The sequence below is a fragment of the Tursiops truncatus genome, chromosome 14 (assembly GCF_011762595.2).
Source record: "Tursiops truncatus isolate mTurTru1 chromosome 14, mTurTru1.mat.Y, whole genome shotgun sequence".
In the NCBI taxonomy this organism is placed as follows: Eukaryota; Metazoa; Chordata; class Mammalia; order Artiodactyla; family Delphinidae; genus Tursiops; species Tursiops truncatus.
Genome location: NC_047047.1, coordinates 55,182,246 through 55,188,923, shown reverse-complemented (window position 1 = coordinate 55,188,923; position 6,678 = coordinate 55,182,246). Strand labels below are relative to the sequence as shown.

Below are 6,678 nucleotides of genomic sequence, written 5' to 3'. Positions count from 1 at the left end.
ATCCTTTCGACAGTTTGTTTTTCATCCTCTGTCTTTACAACAGATATGAAAATGATTCAGGTTAGGATGGGAGTGGTTAGTGAGGAAATGAGAGTTTGAGTCACTAATAAGTGCCCTAATTCAGTACTCTGAAACTCATCAGTGCTCATCAACACTTAGTCCTGATGCAGCACATGGACAGTACCCCTGACCTCCTGCTGCCTATCCAGATGGCTTCCTGGCAACTCTGGATTTGATAGGTAAATTCTCAGACTTGTGCCACACAGCCATGAGGGATAGGGACAGCCGAAACTGGTTTTAATTAAGCAGTTGGAGGCTGAGAAGAAACTCTTGGTCAGGTTGGAAAATCCTCCCAGTGGCTTGCCTGAGGAGAAAAGAAGATTCTGACTGAGTAGGTGAGATGAGTAAGACGATGTCCCCACCCCAGCCCCACAGTGTGGGTTGGTGTTGTACGGGGGTTTTTGATTCTCCGTTTTGTAGGTGTAGGAATGTCTGAGAATAAGTAGAGGTGGGAGGAAAGGATAATGGAAGGAAAGGAGCTGGGGCGTTGCAGAAAAGGAGAGGGAGCCCAGGGACTAAAGGACATTGTGACTCTCTGTGAATAGCCTGGCGGCCTTGGGATCTCCCTCAGGAGAAAACTGTCCTTGGCAAAGCAGCAGAAAAACCAGGTTGGGGGGTTGACCATTTATTCACAGACACTTGCAGCAACAGGGGCAGTATGGAGGCAGTTCTGCAGGCACTTTGCAGGCTGCAGGCCACTGCTTGAAAGTTATAGAGGAAGAAAAAGAAAAAGAAAAACAGAAGGTGGAGGGAGAGACAGAGAAAGAGAGAGAGAGAGGGAGGAGCCCTCATTTCTGAGAACATATGAGTCACTTTCCGGAGACTCCCAGAAAAATCTGGGAGACATTCAAGGGACTAAGTTCTTGCAGTTACGATGTAGAGACTCAGAGCTGTCAATTTTTAGGTATCGATTACTATGTGGTCACATTTGAGTTCGCAGGCTACTAAACCATGAGACGTCTGGATTACAGTAGTATTCCTAGGGTGACCAACTCATTCTAATTTGCTTGGGCCTTTCCTGATTTTAGCAATGAAAGCCCCATGTCCTAGAAAACTCCTCAGTCCAAGTCAGGTCAAAACGTCTCCACATCAGCAGCCCCTATCCACTCAACCCTTAGACTGAACATGTCCCACACTGGCCATTTTCTTAGTCTACATCAAAATGATTCAACTAGACCCAGCAAAAACAAAAACTGATGACTCTCACTGCCCTAAGCCTTACTTGGGCTCCTGCAGTTGTGTTACTAGCCCGGTTAGAAATCAAGGAGCATCCCAAGAGGAAGAAACCCTGGCCTGAAAGAAATAAAGGGGACAATGGGTAATATCAAAGAGATGGCAAAAATCCCCAGTGTAGGAAGTACCACATACCAGATGTCAAGCTTGCTTACTTTGGGAAGCCGCCAAGCACCTAATGAGCAAAAGAAAGGCTAGTTCAGATGCTTCTTTAAAAGAAATTAGCCAGGGAACAATCAAGAGTCTTGAATGAGCAATTAGCTCAACTGGCCAAGACTTAAAACTCCTACCTCGATCAGAACAGTTAATTGAAATTATTAACCTTTGGAGGGGAAATTACTCTTTTTGAAATTAGTGAATGTGTCATTAGCGTTATGAAGAGCTACAAAGAAAAGGTCAATGAAGCATTTATTTGGAAAGAAGAAGGCCAAACTCTTTATTCAAAACCACAATAATTAAATCAACAATGTATTTAGCCAACGTGGGCATCCTTGAACTATTATGTTAAATATAATAAGGTATACTCTGTTCTAAGTTATCGTGGAGCAGACAGGTTATCTACCAAACCCAGCCAGGGAAAAGGGGAAAATGGAAGCATATGTAAATCAAATAGTCTGCTATGGTCACCCAAATTCAGCCTTGGAATGAGCATGAAAATGGAGATTCCCAGATGCCATCAAGTGTGGTCTATTTAGACATCACTGACTCTGAATTAAAAGCATCCTTCCTTTCATGCTCATTGTACAGTAGATGTTCAATAAGACATTTTAACTGCACTATTTTGGATATTCCAATAATTTAGACCAGTGGTCCTCAAACAGAAGCAAATTTGTCCCCAGGGGACATTTAGCAATGCCTGCAGGCATTTTTATTTGTCACTCCTTGGTGGAGGTGATGGGCAGGAGTGGTTGCTACTGGAATCTAGTAGGTAGAGGACACTACTAAACATCCCGCAATGTACAGAGCAGCCCCTACAATAAAGAATCACCCATGGGCTTCCCTGGTGGCGCAGTGGTTGAGAGTCCGCCTGCCGATGCAGGGGACACGGGTTCGTGCCCCGGTCTGGGAAGATCCCACGTGCCGCGGAGCGGCTGGGCCCGTGAGCCGTGGCCGCTGAGCCTGTGCGTCCAGAGCCTGTGCTCTGCAACTGGAGAGGACACAACAGTGAGAGGCCCGTGTACCACAATCAAAAACCAAAAAAAAAAAAAAAAAAAAAAGAATCACCCAACCCAAAATGTCAACAGTGCCACTGTTGAGAGACTTTGATTCAAATATACTCTAATTTGAAGTTTGATTTTGCTCCAACTATAAAAAGAAAGGCTTTCTTGACAAATTAATGGCACTAACATGATAAATGAAAATATTAGTTTGAGAAGTAAAATAACAGTCTTTGAGAAACTTCCTCGCATGTCAACATTGAGTGTAACAATGACAATTCTTTTGTCTTTTCCTTAAAGCCAATGTGTCAGGATTTTTAATTGGTAGTCTTCCTTTAATTATTAGTTCTTTAAAGTATTAACACTGTATATCCATTCAAATCTTCCATACTTTAACCATTTTTACTTATTAAGACTGAATTTCTATAAATATGTCCTGGGGATATAATACACACCATGGTGACTATAGTGAACAAGTCTGTATTGTATATTTGAAATTTACTAAGAGTGTAGATGGTACAAGTTCTCATCACAAGAAAAACCAAATTTGTAACTATGTGAGGTGATGGATGTTGACTAAACTTATTGTGGTAATCATTTTAAATATATACATATATTAAATCATTATGTTGTACATCTAAAACTAATACAATGTTATATGTCAATTATATCTCAATAATAAATGAATAAATAGATAAATAGATTGGGTTTCTCTATAGCACTGAGCCAATTATTCAAAATTAGTGAGTTTTTTCCTTATTTTTATATTTTTTATATTTATTATATTTCCTTGAAATATATTATATATTTTTATATTGATTATATTTCCTTGAAATATATTTATATATATAACTATATATACATATAATTATCCTAAAATGCACTAATGTATTCATTTTTTATTTTTAATCAAACTTCTCTTTAATGAGAACTCAACTAAAAAGAGATCATATCATTTTTATGTTTCTTTATCTAGTTAGCTAATCATCCAGGGTTTAAAAAAAAAAAAAATAGTAAAACACCACTTTGTCTCTTTGCCCAAAGAGACAGGAGCTAAATTTTTGGCTGGAGTTGAATTCTGTATTTCTATTCCCAAGCATTAATATTTATTACCTGGGAGACTTCTCTGTCAACAGAGCACATATTAAACCCAGTCACTGGCAGTATGTTTAGATTATATATGTTAATTTACATTTGACAAACTTGCCTCTCTGGCACCTGCTGGGACACTAGCTAAATGCATAGCCTGGTTGTATTTATCCAGACTCCATAAACAAAAAAGCCAAATCCCCACACAGGGTATAAAAACATGAATTACATGATCCAGTGAGAGTTCCTGAGGGAAATGGCAGTTTCCAAGAAAAAAAATTATTCCAGGGTAACTCACAATCTTTGATGAGTCATGTGTTTTTCACCTTGTCTTTCTCCAGAGGAGTGAAGAAGCACCCTTTGAAAGAACACAGTAAGCAAAAATATAGGTAAATACAACCTTCTTTCCTTCTACTCTTGAGTCTTCTAAATTATGTTTGATGGTTGAAGCAAAAATTATAATACGGTCTAATATAGCTCTAAATGTATAGAGAGGAAATATCTAAGACATCTTTATTATAAATAGGGGGAGAAGGGACACAAAGGGAGGCAAGATTTTTATACCTCATACAAAACTGGCAAAATTATGACACCAGCAGACTGTGATAAGATGTGTGTGTGTCTGTGTGACATAACACCTAAAGCAACCACTAAAAACACTCTACAGAGAGAAACACTCAAAGACACTGTAGGTAAATCAAAATGGAATTCTACAAAATGTTCAAATAACCCACAGGAAGGCAGGAAAAAAGAAACAGAGGAATTTAAATAATTTTAAACATAGAGGAAGAACAGAAAGCAAAAGATAAAATGGCAGGTTTAAACCTTAACATAACGATAATTATATTAAATATAATCAGTATGATTAAAAGTAAAAGGTGGAAAGTAAAAGGATGGGAAAAGATACATCATGCAAACACTAATCAAAAGAAAGATGGAGTGGCTGTTTTGATATCAGATAAAGTTGACTTTAAAGCAAAAAAAATTACCAGAGTCAGACAGGGACATTATACAATGTTTAAAAGGATCAATCAACCAATAAAACAGCAATCCTAAATGTAAACATACCAAACAACACAGATGCCAAATATGTAAAGCAAAAACTGATGGAAGCTTTTGGAGAAATAGACAATTTCACAAGTATATCTGGAGACTTCAACACCCTTCAATCAACAATTGCTAGTACATCTAGACAGAAAATCAACAGGATAAAAAAGAACTCAACATTACCATTAACCAACAGAATCTAATCAACATTTATAGAACACTCTACCCAACAGCAGCAGAATACACGTTCTTTTCAAGTGTCCACAGAACATATACCAAAATAGACCATATCCTGGATCATAAAACAAACCTCAACAAACTTTTAAAAATTGAAATCATACAGAGAGTGTTCTATGACCAAAATGGAATTAAAACAGAAATCAATAACAAAGATAACAGGATAATCTCCAAACACCTGGAAACTAAACAACACCCTTGTAAATAATTTATAGGTCAAAGAGGAAGTCTCAAGGAAAATCAAAAAATATATTTAACTGAGCAAAAATGAAGATACAAGGTAACGAAATTTGTGGGACAGAACTAAGGCGGGGCTGAGAGAGAATTTTATAGTACTAAATGCATACATTAGAAAAAATAAACCCAAATCAAGCAGAAGGAAGGAAATGATAAAGAGCAAAAACAATCTCCCAACCCAGATGGTTTCATTGGAAATTTCTACCAAATGCTTAATAAAGAATTAACACCAATTTTACACATCCTCTTCCAGAAAACAGAAGAGAAAGGAACACTTCCCCGTTCATTTTATGAAGCTAGTATCATGCTGAAACCAAAACCAAACAAAGACAGTATTAAAAAAAAGAAAACTACAGACAAATATCTCTCATGAACATTGATACAATAATCCTTAACAAAATACTAGCAAATGGTGCTCATTTCGGCAGCACACATACTAAAATTGGAACGATACAGAGAAGATTAGCATGGCCCCTGCGCAAGGATGACACGCAAATTTGTGAAGCGTTCCATATTTTTAGAAACGAAGACCCAACACAGCCAAAAATAAAAATAAATAAATTTATTTTAAAAAAAAAATACTGGGCTTCCCTTGTGGCGCAGTGGTTGAGAGTCTGCCTGCCGATGCAGGGGACAGGGGTTCGTGACCCGGTCCGGGAAGATCCCACATGCCGCGGAGCGGCTGGGTCCGTGAGCCATGGCCGCTGAGCCTGCGCGTCCGGAGCCTGTGCTCCGCAACGGGAGAGGCCACAACAGTGAGAGGCCCGCGTACAGCAAAAACAAAAAACAAAAAACAAAAAAAACTAGCAAATGGAATTCAGTAATATAAAAAACTTACAGACCATGATCAAGTGGGGCTTATTACAGGGATGGAAGGCTGGCTCAATATTCTAAAATTAATCAATACAATCCACCATATCAAAGGCTAAAGAAGAAAAACATACGATCATATCGGTCAATATAGAAAAACACTGGACAATTTTGAACACCCATTCATGATTAAAAAAAAAAACTCAGAAAAATAGGATAGAGGAGAACTTCCTAAACTTGATAAAGAACATCTAGAATACACTTACAGCTAATATTATACTTAAAGGTAAAAAACTGAATGCTTTCCCTTTAAGATGAGAAATGAGGCAAAGATGTTCACTCTCACCACTTTTACTCAACATAGTCCTGGAAGTTCTAGTCAACATATTATGGCAAGAAAAGGAAATAAAAGGCATTCGGATCAGAAAGCAAGAAATAATACTGTCCCTATTTTCCAATGACTTAATTATCTATATAGAAAAACCGAAGGAATCTACAAAACATCTCCTGGAACTAATAAATGAGTTCAGGAAGGTTGTAGGATACAAAATAAACATACAAGAATTGACTGTATTTTACATACTAGCAATAGACATGTGAATACAAAAATTTTAAATATAATACCATTTAAAATCACTCAAAAAATGAAATACTCAGGTATAAATCTTACAAAACATGTGCCATACTTCTATGCTGAAAACTATACACTGTTGATTAAAGAAATCAAAGAAAATCTAAATAAATGGAGAGACATACCATGTTCATGGGTTGGAAGACTCAACATAGCTAAGATGTCATTTCTCCCTGA

At 37.5% G+C, this 6,678-nt stretch overlaps 1 non-coding gene across 1 annotated transcript; it reads left to right on the top strand.

The window, feature by feature from the left end:
• The first annotated feature begins 5,472 nt into the window (after positions 1–5,472).
• On the top strand, positions 5,473–5,579 carry LOC117307966 (U6 spliceosomal RNA). Its single transcript, XR_004521907.1, has one exon. It is a non-coding gene; the product is annotated as a U6 spliceosomal RNA (small nuclear RNA).
• The last annotated feature ends 1,099 nt before the right edge of the window (positions 5,580–6,678 follow it).